The sequence below is a fragment of the Mixophyes fleayi genome, chromosome 1 (genome assembly GCF_038048845.1).
Source record: "Mixophyes fleayi isolate aMixFle1 chromosome 1, aMixFle1.hap1, whole genome shotgun sequence".
NCBI classification, from domain to species: Eukaryota; Metazoa; Chordata; class Amphibia; order Anura; family Limnodynastidae; genus Mixophyes; species Mixophyes fleayi.
In genome coordinates this window covers 352,716,166-352,732,944 of record NC_134402.1, presented here as the reverse complement: position 1 = coordinate 352,732,944, position 16,779 = coordinate 352,716,166, and the positions used below count along the sequence as shown (strand labels likewise).

General features: G+C 38.7%; 8 non-coding genes across 8 annotated transcripts; all 8 read left to right on the top strand.

Moving 5' to 3' along the window:
* Positions 1 to 1,905: 1,905 nt before the first annotated feature.
* TRNAD-GUC (transfer RNA aspartic acid (anticodon GUC)) lies at positions 1,906 to 1,977 on the top strand. Its single transcript has one exon. It is a non-coding gene; the product is annotated as a tRNA-Asp (tRNA).
* A 1,974-nt stretch (positions 1,978 to 3,951) lies between these two features.
* TRNAD-GUC (transfer RNA aspartic acid (anticodon GUC)) lies at positions 3,952 to 4,023 on the top strand. The gene has a single exon. It is a non-coding gene; the product is annotated as a tRNA-Asp (tRNA).
* A 1,974-nt stretch (positions 4,024 to 5,997) lies between these two features.
* TRNAD-GUC (transfer RNA aspartic acid (anticodon GUC)) lies at positions 5,998 to 6,069 on the top strand. The gene has a single exon. It is a non-coding gene; the product is annotated as a tRNA-Asp (tRNA).
* Positions 6,070 to 8,043: 1,974 nt separating this feature from the next.
* Positions 8,044 to 8,115, top strand: TRNAD-GUC (transfer RNA aspartic acid (anticodon GUC)). The gene has a single exon. It is a non-coding gene; the product is annotated as a tRNA-Asp (tRNA).
* Positions 8,116 to 10,089: 1,974 nt separating this feature from the next.
* Positions 10,090 to 10,161, top strand: TRNAD-GUC (transfer RNA aspartic acid (anticodon GUC)). The gene has a single exon. It is a non-coding gene; the product is annotated as a tRNA-Asp (tRNA).
* Positions 10,162 to 12,135: 1,974 nt separating this feature from the next.
* On the top strand, positions 12,136 to 12,207 carry TRNAD-GUC (transfer RNA aspartic acid (anticodon GUC)). The gene has a single exon. It is a non-coding gene; the product is annotated as a tRNA-Asp (tRNA).
* Positions 12,208 to 14,181: 1,974 nt separating this feature from the next.
* Positions 14,182 to 14,253, top strand: TRNAD-GUC (transfer RNA aspartic acid (anticodon GUC)). Its single transcript has one exon. It is a non-coding gene; the product is annotated as a tRNA-Asp (tRNA).
* A 1,974-nt stretch (positions 14,254 to 16,227) lies between these two features.
* TRNAD-GUC (transfer RNA aspartic acid (anticodon GUC)) lies at positions 16,228 to 16,299 on the top strand. Its single transcript has one exon. It is a non-coding gene; the product is annotated as a tRNA-Asp (tRNA).
* The last annotated feature ends 480 nt before the right edge of the window (positions 16,300 to 16,779 follow it).

Sequence of the window (16,779 nt, the reverse complement as noted above, 5' to 3'; positions counted from 1 at the left end):
CAACAACTCAAATCTATTAAAAAGGAATTGACTACATCGGAAAAAAACACACGCATGCAGAAAAGTGGAATAGCCCACGTGGATAAAAACACACAAATCAATAAAAATATTATTGAATACATAGAAAAACATCATCAATTGAAAAGAAATAGAATCTTAGAGAAGACTGATAAAATACATTAGCAGCCATTAAAAATATCATTCACCTATCCCCCTTGATAAGTTCAATAAAGCATATAGAGCACTCAGTCAACAGTTAAGAACATTTACATAACTACCAGGCCCTGTTTTATAATGTTTGACCACGTTTCCCCTGCCGCTCTCTGTGTTATCCCTTACCACCAGCAATTTAGCTCTCCATCTGTCCAAGCCCTTTATGCATCCCATCTATACCAAATGAACACATGGAATGTGTACAACCCTTATTGAGCCCATAGTTGAATGTTTATATCTTGTAAATAATAAAAAGCTAAAATATATATGAAAAAGAATGATGCACTGGGCGTTGCCTCTGTATCCCTGCTGCCTTATTCCTTTGCCTTTATAGCTCTTCCATAAGTCAGGGTTTGATAATCATTCATCTATACATATAACTTCTATTATCGCAACCGTGGCATTCTTTTATGTCCCCCAGCAGCAAAAACCAGTGAGTAACCCCCTCCCATAAATACTTGGAACACATGTCAAAGATTACGGCATTTATAAACCCCCCATTATTACTGTTTCCAATTGTCTGAAGGCAGCACACTGTTCTAGGGGAGGTTTAGTCCATCGGTGCAAGCCAACTTTGGAATTAAAAGAACAAACATTTTCCTTTTCTAGGACACCACAAATATAATATCCTGGGTTGTTTTAAGAGATCTGTAGGCCCGATACACCACATTAGTGGGCCCTGTTCTCAGGGACGTTCCTGGTCAGGTGCCTTCTGAAACTATCCTCTTGCCATGTCCTGGTCCACTTTTATGAGATCAAAATTTTGGACTCATTCCACCACTTTTATGAGCACATTTTTATTAGCAATTTAGTTCCGGGAGGAAATGGGTTTTGCTAAATTCTTTTGGACTTTCCCCAGGATCTTGATCACCTGCATAGACAAAGAATTGGCATCGGAAGCATCAGAATTAGAGGAAAAGAAAAATGATTTTGCATGTCTGCTGTAAATACAAAAGAAAGTTATAGACCCAGCACATGATTAGAAACTCTTATTATAGGCAAACTCAGCCCAAGGTACATATTTTGGCCAATATAAGCGATTCTCTGGCACATGACACTTTACTTATTGATTCCAAATTTGGTTTACTTATTCTGCCTGTCCATCGTAACATAAAGAAAAAAATGCAGTCTGGCGCCAAGGAGATTGCAAAACGCCTTGTACAATTTGGAGATAAACCGTGTACCTCTATCAAAGACAATATTCCCTGTTATTCCATGCAACCTTAAAATATGGGTGTTAAATACATTGGCTAATTTCCGAGCTGAATGCACCCGAGAAAGCAGAAGAAGTAGAGTCGCTTTTACTGAAACGGACAACGTTAAATCAAATGATAGATCTACCGATGGACACTGGCAAATCAACTATAAAAATCATTATAAATGTTACTGTATGCATAGGAAGAACTCACTGCCAGGATGAATTGGCAGAGCTTCCGTGCAGCTAGTCCATAGATTATCGGGATTGGGAGAGTGAGAAAATGATAACTAGAGCAATGTCTCAAATAAATTGACTTTGTGCATGTTGTACAATAATAAGCATAGATTTTGACGCTTGCAAAAGAGTAGGCCACCAGATGGATCCATTAATGATTTCAATAGTTTTCATAAGCATGCAAGTCACTAGAAATATTAATGTATACGTAGCAAAAAAACGTCTTCTAGGACGTAATGGCGGAGGGGTTGTGCAGCTAATCCTCGTTAGTATAGTGGTAAGTATCCCCGCCTGTCACGCGGGAGACCGGGGTTCGATTCCCCGACGGGGAGGCCTTTGTGCTTTTATTTCTCCAGTATAGATACATAGCAAAAAAGCAATAAAAGTACCTTAAGGCTATGCAACAACTCAAATCTATTAAAAAGGAATTGACTACATCGGAAAAAAACACACGCATGCAGAAAAGTGGAATAGCCCACGTGGATAAAAACACACAAATCAATAAAAATATTATTGAATACATAGAAAAACATCATCAATTGAAAAGAAATAGAATCTTAGAGAAGACTGATAAAATACATTAGCAGCCATTAAAAATATCATTCACCTATCCCCCTTGATAAGTTCAATAAAGCATATAGAGCACTCAGTCAACAGTTAAGAACATTTACATAACTACCAGGCCCTGTTTTATAATGTTTGACCACGTTTCCCCTGCCGCTCTCTGTGTTATCCCTTACCACCAGCAATTTAGCTCTCCATCTGTCCAAGCCCTTTATGCATCCCATCTATACCAAATGAACACATGGAATGTGTACAACCCTTATTGAGCCCATAGTTGAATGTTTATATCTTGTAAATAATAAAAAGCTAAAATATATATGAAAAAGAATGATGCACTGGGCGTTGCCTCTGTATCCCTGCTGCCTTATTCCTTTGCCTTTATAGCTCTTCCATAAGTCAGGGTTTGATAATCATTCATCTATACATATAACTTCTATTATCGCAACCGTGGCATTCTTTTATGTCCCCCAGCAGCAAAAACCAGTGAGTAACCCCCTCCCATAAATACTTGGAACACATGTCAAAGATTACGGCATTTATAAACCCCCCATTATTACTGTTTCCAATTGTCTGAAGGCAGCACACTGTTCTAGGGGAGGTTTAGTCCATCGGTGCAAGCCAACTTTGGAATTAAAAGAACAAACATTTTCCTTTTCTAGGACACCACAAATATAATATCCTGGGTTGTTTTAAGAGATCTGTAGGCCCGATACACCACATTAGTGGGCCCTGTTCTCAGGGACGTTCCTGGTCAGGTGCCTTCTGAAACTATCCTCTTGCCATGTCCTGGTCCACTTTTATGAGATCAAAATTTTGGACTCATTCCACCACTTTTATGAGCACATTTTTATTAGCAATTTAGTTCCGGGAGGAAATGGGTTTTGCTAAATTCTTTTGGACTTTCCCCAGGATCTTGATCACCTGCATAGACAAAGAATTGGCATCGGAAGCATCAGAATTAGAGGAAAAGAAAAATGATTTTGCATGTCTGCTGTAAATACAAAAGAAAGTTATAGACCCAGCACATGATTAGAAACTCTTATTATAGGCAAACTCAGCCCAAGGTACATATTTTGGCCAATATAAGCGATTCTCTGGCACATGACACTTTACTTATTGATTCCAAATTTGGTTTACTTATTCTGCCTGTCCATCGTAACATAAAGAAAAAAATGCAGTCTGGCGCCAAGGAGATTGCAAAACGCCTTGTACAATTTGGAGATAAACCGTGTACCTCTATCAAAGACAATATTCCCTGTTATTCCATGCAACCTTAAAATATGGGTGTTAAATACATTGGCTAATTTCCGAGCTGAATGCACCCGAGAAAGCAGAAGAAGTAGAGTCGCTTTTACTGAAACGGACAACGTTAAATCAAATGATAGATCTACCGATGGACACTGGCAAATCAACTATAAAAATCATTATAAATGTTACTGTATGCATAGGAAGAACTCACTGCCAGGATGAATTGGCAGAGCTTCCGTGCAGCTAGTCCATAGATTATCGGGATTGGGAGAGTGAGAAAATGATAACTAGAGCAATGTCTCAAATAAATTGACTTTGTGCATGTTGTACAATAATAAGCATAGATTTTGACGCTTGCAAAAGAGTAGGCCACCAGATGGATCCATTAATGATTTCAATAGTTTTCATAAGCATGCAAGTCACTAGAAATATTAATGTATACGTAGCAAAAAAACGTCTTCTAGGACGTAATGGCGGAGGGGTTGTGCAGCTAATCCTCGTTAGTATAGTGGTAAGTATCCCCGCCTGTCACGCGGGAGACCGGGGTTCGATTCCCCGACGGGGAGGCCTTTGTGCTTTTATTTCTCCAGTATAGATACATAGCAAAAAAGCAATAAAAGTACCTTAAGGCTATGCAACAACTCAAATCTATTAAAAAGGAATTGACTACATCGGAAAAAAACACACGCATGCAGAAAAGTGGAATAGCCCACGTGGATAAAAACACACAAATCAATAAAAATATTATTGAATACATAGAAAAACATCATCAATTGAAAAGAAATAGAATCTTAGAGAAGACTGATAAAATACATTAGCAGCCATTAAAAATATCATTCACCTATCCCCCTTGATAAGTTCAATAAAGCATATAGAGCACTCAGTCAACAGTTAAGAACATTTACATAACTACCAGGCCCTGTTTTATAATGTTTGACCACGTTTCCCCTGCCGCTCTCTGTGTTATCCCTTACCACCAGCAATTTAGCTCTCCATCTGTCCAAGCCCTTTATGCATCCCATCTATACCAAATGAACACATGGAATGTGTACAACCCTTATTGAGCCCATAGTTGAATGTTTATATCTTGTAAATAATAAAAAGCTAAAATATATATGAAAAAGAATGATGCACTGGGCGTTGCCTCTGTATCCCTGCTGCCTTATTCCTTTGCCTTTATAGCTCTTCCATAAGTCAGGGTTTGATAATCATTCATCTATACATATAACTTCTATTATCGCAACCGTGGCATTCTTTTATGTCCCCCAGCAGCAAAAACCAGTGAGTAACCCCCTCCCATAAATACTTGGAACACATGTCAAAGATTACGGCATTTATAAACCCCCCATTATTACTGTTTCCAATTGTCTGAAGGCAGCACACTGTTCTAGGGGAGGTTTAGTCCATCGGTGCAAGCCAACTTTGGAATTAAAAGAACAAACATTTTCCTTTTCTAGGACACCACAAATATAATATCCTGGGTTGTTTTAAGAGATCTGTAGGCCCGATACACCACATTAGTGGGCCCTGTTCTCAGGGACGTTCCTGGTCAGGTGCCTTCTGAAACTATCCTCTTGCCATGTCCTGGTCCACTTTTATGAGATCAAAATTTTGGACTCATTCCACCACTTTTATGAGCACATTTTTATTAGCAATTTAGTTCCGGGAGGAAATGGGTTTTGCTAAATTCTTTTGGACTTTCCCCAGGATCTTGATCACCTGCATAGACAAAGAATTGGCATCGGAAGCATCAGAATTAGAGGAAAAGAAAAATGATTTTGCATGTCTGCTGTAAATACAAAAGAAAGTTATAGACCCAGCACATGATTAGAAACTCTTATTATAGGCAAACTCAGCCCAAGGTACATATTTTGGCCAATATAAGCGATTCTCTGGCACATGACACTTTACTTATTGATTCCAAATTTGGTTTACTTATTCTGCCTGTCCATCGTAACATAAAGAAAAAAATGCAGTCTGGCGCCAAGGAGATTGCAAAACGCCTTGTACAATTTGGAGATAAACCGTGTACCTCTATCAAAGACAATATTCCCTGTTATTCCATGCAACCTTAAAATATGGGTGTTAAATACATTGGCTAATTTCCGAGCTGAATGCACCCGAGAAAGCAGAAGAAGTAGAGTCGCTTTTACTGAAACGGACAACGTTAAATCAAATGATAGATCTACCGATGGACACTGGCAAATCAACTATAAAAATCATTATAAATGTTACTGTATGCATAGGAAGAACTCACTGCCAGGATGAATTGGCAGAGCTTCCGTGCAGCTAGTCCATAGATTATCGGGATTGGGAGAGTGAGAAAATGATAACTAGAGCAATGTCTCAAATAAATTGACTTTGTGCATGTTGTACAATAATAAGCATAGATTTTGACGCTTGCAAAAGAGTAGGCCACCAGATGGATCCATTAATGATTTCAATAGTTTTCATAAGCATGCAAGTCACTAGAAATATTAATGTATACGTAGCAAAAAAACGTCTTCTAGGACGTAATGGCGGAGGGGTTGTGCAGCTAATCCTCGTTAGTATAGTGGTAAGTATCCCCGCCTGTCACGCGGGAGACCGGGGTTCGATTCCCCGACGGGGAGGCCTTTGTGCTTTTATTTCTCCAGTATAGATACATAGCAAAAAAGCAATAAAAGTACCTTAAGGCTATGCAACAACTCAAATCTATTAAAAAGGAATTGAGTACATCGGAAAAAAACACACGCATGCAGAAAAGTGGAATAGCCCACGTGGATAAAAACACACAAATCAATAAAAATATTATTGAATACATAGAAAAACATCATCAATTGAAAAGAAATAGAATCTTAGAGAAGACTGATAAAATACATTAGCAGCCATTAAAAATATCATTCACCTATCCCCCTTGATAAGTTCAATAAAGCATATAGAGCACTCAGTCTCCAGTTAAAAACATTTACATAACTACCAGGCCCTGTTTTATAATGTTTGACCACGTTTCCCCTGCCGCTCTCTGTGTTATCCCTTACCACCAGCAATTTAGCTCTCCATCTGTCCAAGCCCTTTATGCATCCCATCTATACCAAATGAACACATGGAATGTGTACAACCCTTATTGAGCCCATAGTTGAATGTTTATATCTTGTAAATAATAAAAAGCTAAAATATATATGAAAAAGAATGATGCACTGGGCGTTGCCTCTGTATCCCTGCTGCCTTATTCCTTTGCCTTTATAGCTCTTCCATAAGTCAGGGTTTGATAATCATTCATCTATACATATAACTTCTATTATCGCAACCGTGGCATTCTTTTATGTCCCCCAGCAGCAAAAACCAGTGAGTAACCCCCTCCCATAAATACTTGGAACACATGTCAAAGATTACGGCATTTATAAACCCCCCATTATTACTGTTTCCAATTGTCTGAAGGCAGCACACTGTTCTAGGGGAGGTTTAGTCCATCGGTGCAAGCCAACTTTGGAATTAAAAGAACAAACATTTTCCTTTTCTAGGACACCACAAATATAATATCCTGGGTTGTTTTAAGAGATCTGTAGGCCCGATACACCACATTAGTGGGCCCTGTTCTCAGGGACGTTCCTGGTCAGGTGCCTTCTGAAACTATCCTCTTGCCATGTCCTGGTCCACTTTTATGAGATCAAAATTTTGGACTCATTCCACCACTTTTATGAGCACATTTTTATTAGCAATTTAGTTCCGGGAGGAAATGGGTTTTGCTAAATTCTTTTGGACTTTCCCCAGGATCTTGATCACCTGCATAGACAAAGAATTGGCATCGGAAGCATCAGAATTAGAGGAAAAGAAAAATGATTTTGCATGTCTGCTGTAAATACAAAAGAAAGTTATAGACCCAGCACATGATTAGAAACTCTTATTATAGGCAAACTCAGCCCAAGGTACATATTTTGGCCAATATAAGCGATTCTCTGGCACATGACACTTTACTTATTGATTCCAAATTTGGTTTACTTATTCTGCCTGTCCATCGTAACATAAAGAAAAAAATGCAGTCTGGCGCCAAGGAGATTGCAAAACGCCTTGTACAATTTGGAGATAAACCGTGTACCTCTATCAAAGACAATATTCCCTGTTATTCCATGCAACCTTAAAATATGGGTGTTAAATACATTGGCTAATTTCCGAGCTGAATGCACCCGAGAAAGCAGAAGAAGTAGAGTCGCTTTTACTGAAACGGACAACGTTAAATCAAATGATAGATCTACCGATGGACACTGGCAAATCAACTATAAAAATCATTATAAATGTTACTGTATGCATAGGAAGAACTCACTGCCAGGATGAATTGGCAGAGCTTCCGTGCAGCTAGTCCATAGATTATCGGGATTGGGAGAGTGAGAAAATGATAACTAGAGCAATGTCTCAAATAAATTGACTTTGTGCATGTTGTACAATAATAAGCATAGATTTTGACGCTTGCAAAAGAGTAGGCCACCAGATGGATCCATTAATGATTTCAATAGTTTTCATAAGCATGCAAGTCACTAGAAATATTAATGTATACGTAGCAAAAAAACGTCTTCTAGGACGTAATGGCGGAGGGGTTGTGCAGCTAATCCTCGTTAGTATAGTGGTAAGTATCCCCGCCTGTCACGCGGGAGACCGGGGTTCGATTCCCCGACGGGGAGGCCTTTGTGCTTTTATTTCTCCAGTATAGATACATAGCAAAAAAGCAATAAAAGTACCTTAAGGCTATGCAACAACTCAAATCTATTAAAAAGGAATTGAGTACATCGGAAAAAAACACACGCATGCAGAAAAGTGGAATAGCCCACGTGGATAAAAACACACAAATCAATAAAAATATTATTGAATACATAGAAAAACATCATCAATTGAAAAGAAATAGAATCTTAGAGAAGACTGATAAAATACATTAGCAGCCATTAAAAATATCATTCACCTATCCCCCTTGATAAGTTCAATAAAGCATATAGAGCACTCAGTCTCCAGTTAAAAACATTTACATAACTACCAGGCCCTGTTTTATAATGTTTGACCACGTTTCCCCTGCCGCTCTCTGTGTTATCCCTTACCACCAGCAATTTAGCTCTCCATCTGTCCAAGCCCTTTATGCATCCCATCTATACCAAATGAACACATGGAATGTGTACAACCCTTATTGAGCCCATAGTTGAATGTTTATATCTTGTAAATAATAAAAAGCTAAAATATATATGAAAAAGAATGATGCACTGGGCGTTGCCTCTGTATCCCTGCTGCCTTATTCCTTTGCCTTTATAGCTCTTCCATAAGTCAGGGTTTGATAATCATTCATCTATACATATAACTTCTATTATCGCAACCGTGGCATTCTTTTATGTCCCCCAGCAGCAAAAACCAGTGAGTAACCCCCTCCCATAAATACTTGGAACACATGTCAAAGATTACGGCATTTATAAACCCCCCATTATTACTGTTTCCAATTGTCTGAAGGCAGCACACTGTTCTAGGGGAGGTTTAGTCCATCGGTGCAAGCCAACTTTGGAATTAAAAGAACAAACATTTTCCTTTTCTAGGACACCACAAATATAATATCCTGGGTTGTTTTAAGAGATCTGTAGGCCCGATACACCACATTAGTGGGCCCTGTTCTCAGGGACGTTCCTGGTCAGGTGCCTTCTGAAACTATCCTCTTGCCATGTCCTGGTCCACTTTTATGAGATCAAAATTTTGGACTCATTCCACCACTTTTATGAGCACATTTTTATTAGCAATTTAGTTCCGGGAGGAAATGGGTTTTGCTAAATTCTTTTGGACTTTCCCCAGGATCTTGATCACCTGCATAGACAAAGAATTGGCATCGGAAGCATCAGAATTAGAGGAAAAGAAAAATGATTTTGCATGTCTGCTGTAAATACAAAAGAAAGTTATAGACCCAGCACATGATTGGAAACTCTTATTATAGGCAAACTCAGCCCAAGGTACATATTTTGGCCAATATAAGCGATTCTCTGGCACATGACACTTTACTTATTGATTCCAAATTTGGTTTACTTATTCTGCCTGTCCATCGTAACATAAAGAAAAAAATGCAGTCTGGCGCCAAGGAGATTGCAAAACGCCTTGTACAATTTGGAGATAAACCGTGTACCTCTATCAAAGACAATATTCCCTGTTATTCCATGCAACCTTAAAATATGGGTGTTAAATACATTGGCTAATTTCCGAGCTGAATGCACCCGAGAAAGCAGAAGAAGTAGAGTCGCTTTTACTGAAACGGACAACGTTAAATCAAATGATAGATCTACCGATGGACACTGGCAAATCAACTATAAAAATCATTATAAATGTTACTGTATGCATAGGAAGAACTCACTGCCAGGATGAATTGGCAGAGCTTCCGTGCAGCTAGTCCATAGATTATCGGGATTGGGAGAGTGAGAAAATGATAACTAGAGCAATGTCTCAAATAAATTGACTTTGTGCATGTTGTACAATAATAAGCATAGATTTTGACGCTTGCAAAAGAGTAGGCCACCAGATGGATCCATTAATGATTTCAATAGTTTTCATAAGCATGCAAGTCACTAGAAATATTAATGTATACGTAGCAAAAAAACGTCTTCTAGGACGTAATGGCGGAGGGGTTGTGCAGCTAATCCTCGTTAGTATAGTGGTAAGTATCCCCGCCTGTCACGCGAGAGACCGGGGTTCGATTCCCCGACGGGGAGGCCTTTGTGCTTTTATTTCTCCAGTATAGATACATAGCAAAAAAGCAATAAAAGTACCTTAAGGCTATGCAACAACTCAAATCTATTAAAAAGGAATTGAGTACATCGGAAAAAAACACACGCATGCAGAAAAGTGGAATAGCCCACGTGGATAAAAACACACAAATCAATAAAAATATTATTGAATACATAGAAAAACATCATCAATTGAAAAGAAATAGAATCTTAGAGAAGACTGATAAAATACATTAGCAGCCATTAAAAATATCATTCACCTATCCCCCTTGATAAGTTCAATAAAGCATATAGAGCACTCAGTCTCCAGTTAAGAACATTTACATAACTACCAGGCCCTGTTTTATAATGTTTGACCACGTTTCCCCTGCCGCTCTCTGTGTTATCCCTTACCACCAGCAATTTAGCTCTCCATCTGTCCAAGCCCTTTATGCATCCCATCTATACCAAATGAACACATGGAATGTGTACAACCCTTATTGAGCCCATAGTTGAATGTTTATATCTTGTAAATAATAAAAAGCTAAAATATATATGAAAAAGAATGATGCACTGGGCGTTGCCTCTGTATCCCTGCTGCCTTATTCCTTTGCCTTTATAGCTCTTCCATAAGTCAGGGTTTGATAATCATTCATCTATACATATAACTTCTATTATCGCAACCGTGGCATTCTTTTATGTCCCCCAGCAGCAAAAACCAGTGAGTAACCCCCTCCCATAAATACTTGGAACACATGTCAAAGATTACGGCATTTATAAACCCCCCATTATTACTGTTTCCAATTGTCTGAAGGCAGCACACTGTTCTAGGGGAGGTTTAGTCCATCGGTGCAAGCCAACTTTGGAATTAAAAGAACAAACATTTTCCTTTTCTAGGACACCACAAATATAATATCCTGGGTTGTTTTAAGAGATCTGTAGGCCCGATACACCACATTAGTGGGCCCTGTTCTCAGGGACGTTCCTGGTCAGGTGCCTTCTGAAACTATCCTCTTGCCATGTCCTGGTCCACTTTTATGAGATCAAAATTTTGGACTCATTCCACCACTTTTATGAGCACATTTTTATTAGCAATTTAGTTCCGGGAGGAAATGGGTTTTGCTAAATTCTTTTGGACTTTCCCCAGGATCGTGATCACCTGCATAGACAAAGAATTGGCATCGGAAGCATCAGAATTAGAGGAAAAGAAAAATGATTTTGCATGTCTGCTGTAAATACAAAAGAAAGTTATAGACCCAGCACATGATTGGAAACTCTTATTATAGGCAAACTCAGCCCAAGGTACATATTTTGGCCAATATAAGCGATTCTCTGGCACATGACACTTTACTTATTGATTCCAAATTTGGTTTACTTATTCTGCCTGTCCATCGTAACATAAAGAAAAAAATGCAGTCTGGCGCCAAGGAGATTGCAAAACGCCTTGTACAATTTGGAGATAAACCGTGTACCTCTATCAAAGACAATATTCCCTGTTATTCCATGCAACCTTAAAATATGGGTGTTAAATACATTGGCTAATTTCCGAGCTGAATGCACCCGAGAAAGCAGAAGAAGTAGAGTCGCTTTTACTGAAACGGACAACGTTAAATCAAATGATAGATCTACCGATGGACACTGGCAAATCAACTATAAAAATCATTATAAATGTTACTGTATGCATAGGAAGAACTCACTGCCAGGATGAATTGGCAGAGCTTCCGTGCAGCTAGTCCATAGATTATCGGGATTGGGAGAGTGAGAAAATGATAACTAGAGCAATGTCTCAAATAAATTGACTTTGTGCATGTTGTACAATAATAAGCATAGATTTTGACGCTTGCAAAAGAGTAGGCCACCAGATGGATCCATTAATGATTTCAATAGTTTTCATAAGCATGCAAGTCACTAGAAATATTAATGTATACGTAGCAAAAAAACGTCTTCTAGGACGTAATGGCGGAGGGGTTGTGCAGCTAATCCTCGTTAGTATAGTGGTAAGTATCCCCGCCTGTCACGCGGGAGACCGGGGTTCGATTCCCCGACGGGGAGGCCTTTGTGCTTTTATTTCTCCAGTATAGATACATAGCAAAAAAGCAATAAAAGTACCTTAAGGCTATGCAACAACTCAAATCTATTAAAAAGGAATTGAGTACATCGGAAAAAAACACACGCATGCAGAAAAGTGGAATAGCCCACGTGGATAAAAACACACAAATCAATAAAAATATTATTGAATACATAGAAAAACATCATCAATTGAAAAGAAATAGAATCTTAGAGAAGACTGATAAAATACATTAGCAGCCATTAAAAATATCATTCACCTATCCCCCTTGATAAGTTCAATAAAGCATATAGAGCACTCAGTCTCCAGTTAAGAACATTTACATAACTACCAGGCCCTGTTTTATAATGTTTGACCACGTTTCCCCTGCCGCTCTCTGTGTTATCCCTTACCACCAGCAATTTAGCTCTCCATCTGTCCAAGCCCTTTATGCATCCCATCTATACCAAATGAACACATGGAATGTGTACAACCCTTATTGAGCCCATAGTTGAATGTTTATATCTTGTAAATAATAAAAAGCTAAAATATATATGAAAAAGAATGATGCACTGGGCGTTGCCTCTGTATCCCTGCTGCCTTATTCCTTTGCCTTTATAGCTCTTCCATAAGTCAGGGTTTGATAATCATTCATCTATACATATAACTTCTATTATCGCAACCGTGGCATTCTTTTATGTCCCCCAGCAGCAAAAACCAGTGAGTAACCCCCTCCCATAAATACTTGGAACACATGTCAAAGATTACGGCATTTATAAACCCCCCATTATTACTGTTTCCAATTGTCTGAAGGCAGCACACTGTTCTAGGGGAGGTTTAGTCCATCGGTGCAAGCCAACTTTGGAATTAAAAGAACAAACATTTTCCTTTTCTAGGACACCACAAATATAATATCCTGGGTTGTTTTAAGAGATCTGTAGGCCCGATACACCACATTAGTGGGCCCTGTTCTCAGGGACGTTCCTGGTCAGGTGCCTTCTGAAACTATCCTCTTGCCATGTCCTGGTCCACTTTTATGAGATCAAAATTTTGGACTCATTCCACCACTTTTATGAGCACATTTTTATTAGCAATTTAGTTCCGGGAGGAAATGGGTTTTGCTAAATTCTTTTGGACTTTCCCCAGGATCGTGATCACCTGCATAGACAAAGAATTGGCATCGGAAGCATCAGAATTAGAGGAAAAGAAAAATGATTTTGCATGTCTGCTGTAAATACAAAAGAAAGTTATAGACCCAGCACATGATTGGAAACTCTTATTATAGGCAAACTCAGCCCAAGGTACATATTTTGGCCAATATAAGCGATTCTCTGGCACATGACACTTTACTTATTGATTCCAAATTTGGTTTACTTATTCTGCCTGTCCATCGTAACATAAAGAAAAAAATGCAGTCTGGCGCCAAGGAGATTGCAAAACGCCTTGTACAATTTGGAGATAAACCGTGTACCTCTATCAAAGACAATATTCCCTGTTATTCCATGCAACCTTAAAATATGGGTGTTAAATACATTTGCTAATTTCCGAGCTGAATGCACCCGAGAAAGCAGAAGAAGTAGAGTCGCTTTTACTGAAACGGACAACGTTAAATCAAATGATAGATCTACCGATGGACACTGGCAAATCAACTATAAAAATCATTATAAATGTTACTGTATGCATAGGAAGAACTCACTGCCAGGATGAATTGGCAGAGCTTCCGTGCAGCTAGTCCATAGATTATCGGGATTGGGAGAGTGAGAAAATGATAACTAGAGCAATGTCTCAAATAAATTGACTTTGTGCATGTTGTACAATAATAAGCATAGATTTTGACGCTTGCAAAAGAGTAGGCCACCAGATGGATCCATTAATGATTTCAATAGTTTTCATAAGCATGCAAGTCACTAGAAATATTAATGTATACGTAGCAAAAAAACGTCTTCTAGGACGTAATGGCGGAGGGGTTGTGCAGCTAATCCTCGTTAGTATAGTGGTAAGTATCCCCGCCTGTCACGCGGGAGACCGGGGTTCGATTCCCCGACGGGGAGGCCTTTGTGCTTTTATTTCTCCAGTATAGATACATAGCAAAAAAGCAATAAAAGTACCTTAAGGCTATGCAACAACTCAAATCTATTAAAAAGGAATTGAGTACATCGGAAAAAAACACACGCATGCAGAAAAGTGGAATAGCCCACGTGGATAAAAACACACAAATCAATAAAAATATTATTGAATACATAGAAAAACATCATCAATTGAAAAGAAATAGAATCTTAGAGAAGACTGATAAAATACATTAGCAGCCATTAAAAATATCATTCACCTATCCCCCTTGATAAGTTCAATAAAGCATATAGAGCACTCAGTCTCCAGTTAAGAACATTTACATAACTACCAGGCCCTGTTTTATAATGTTTGACCACGTTTCCCCTGCCGCTCTCTGTGTTATCCCTTACCACCAGCAATTTAGCTCTCCATCTGTCCAAGCCCTTTATGCATCCCATCTATACCAAATGAACACATGGAATGTGTACAACCCTTATTGAGCCCATAGTTGAATGTTTATATCTTGTAAATAATAAAAAGCTAAAATATATATGAAAAAGAATGATGCACTGGGCGTTGCCTCTGTATCCCTGCTGCCTTATTCCTTTGCCTTTATAGCTCTTCCATAAGTCAGGGTTTGATAATCATTCATCTATACATATAACTTCTATTATCGCAACCGTGGCATTCTTTTATGTCCCCCAGCAGCAAAAACCAGTGAGTAACCCCCTCCCATAAATACTTGGAACACATGTCAAAGATTACGGCATTTATAAACCCCCCATTATTACTGTTTCCAATTGTCTGAAGGCAGCACACTGTTCTAGGGGAGGTTTAGTCCATCGGTGCAAGCCAACTTTGGAATTAAAAGAACAAACATTTTCCTTTTCTAGGACACCACAAATATAATATCCTGGGTTGTTTTAAGAGATCTGTAGGCCCGATACACCACATTAGTGGGCCCTGTTCTCAGGGACGTTCCTGGTCAGGTGCCTTCTGAAACTATCCTCTTGCCATGTCCTGGTCCACTTTTATGAGATCAAAATTTTGGACTCATTCCACCACTTTTATGAGCACATTTTTATTAGCAATTTAGTTCCGGGAGGAAATGGGTTTTGCTAAATTCTTTTGGACTTTCCCCAGGATCGTGATCACCTGCATAGACAAAGAATTGGCATCGGAAGCATCAGAATTAGAGGAAAAGAAAAATGATTTTGCATGTCTGCTGTAAATACAAAAGAAAGTTATAGACCCAGCACATGATTGGAAACTCTTATTATAGGCAAACTCAGCCCAAGGTACATATTTTGGCCAATATAAGCGATTCTCTGGCACATGACACTTTACTTATTGATTCCAAATTTGGTTTACTTATTCTGCCTGTCCATCGTAACATAAAGAAAAAAATGCAGTCTGGCGCCAAGGAGATTGCAAAACGCCTTGTACAATTTGGAGATAAACCGTGTACCTCTATCAAAGACAATATTCCCTGTTATTCCATGCAACCTTAAAATATGGGTGTTAAATACATTTGCTAATTTCCGAGCTGAATGCACCCGAGAAAGCAGAAGAAGTAGAGTCGCTTTTACTGAAACGGACAACGTTAAATCAAATGATAGATCTACCGATGGACACTGGCAAATCAACTATAAAAATCATTATAAATGTTACTGTATGCATAGGAAGAACTCACTGCCAGGATGAATTGGCAGAGCTTCCGTGCAGCTAGTCCATAGATTATCGGGATTGGGAGAGTGAGAAAATGATAACTAGAGCAATGTCTCAAATAAATTGACTTTGTGCATGTTGTACAATAATAAGCATAGATTTTGACGCTTGCAAAAGAGTAGGCCACCAGATGGATCCATTAATGATTTCAATAGTTTTCATAAGCATGCAAGTCACTAGAAATATTAATGTATACGTAGCAAAAAAACGTCTTCTAGGACGTAATGGCGGAGGGGTTGTGCAGCTAATCCTCGTTAGTATAGTGGTAAGTATCCCCGCCTGTCACGCGGGAGACCGGGGTTCGATTCCCCGACGGGGAGGCCTTTGTGCTTTTATTTCTCCAGTATAGATACATAGCAAAAAAGCAATAAAAGTACCTTAAGGCTATGCAACAACTCAAATCTATTAAAAAGGAATTGAGTACATCGGAAAAAAACACACGCATGCAGAAAAGTGGAATAGCCCACGTGGATAAAAACACACAAATCAATAAAAATATTATTGAATACATAGAAAAACATCATCAATTGAAAAGAAATAGAATCTTAGAGAAGACTGATAAAATACATTAGCAGCCATTAAAAATATCATTCACCTATCCCCCTTGATAAGTTCAATAAAGCATATAGAGCACTCAGTCTCCAGTTAAGAACATTTACATAACTACCAGGCCCTGTTTTATAATGTTTGACCACGTTTCCCCTGCCGCTCTCTGTGTTATCCCTTACCACCAGCAATTTAGCTCTCCATCTGTCCAAGCCCTTTATGCATCCCATCTATACCAAATGAACACATGGAAT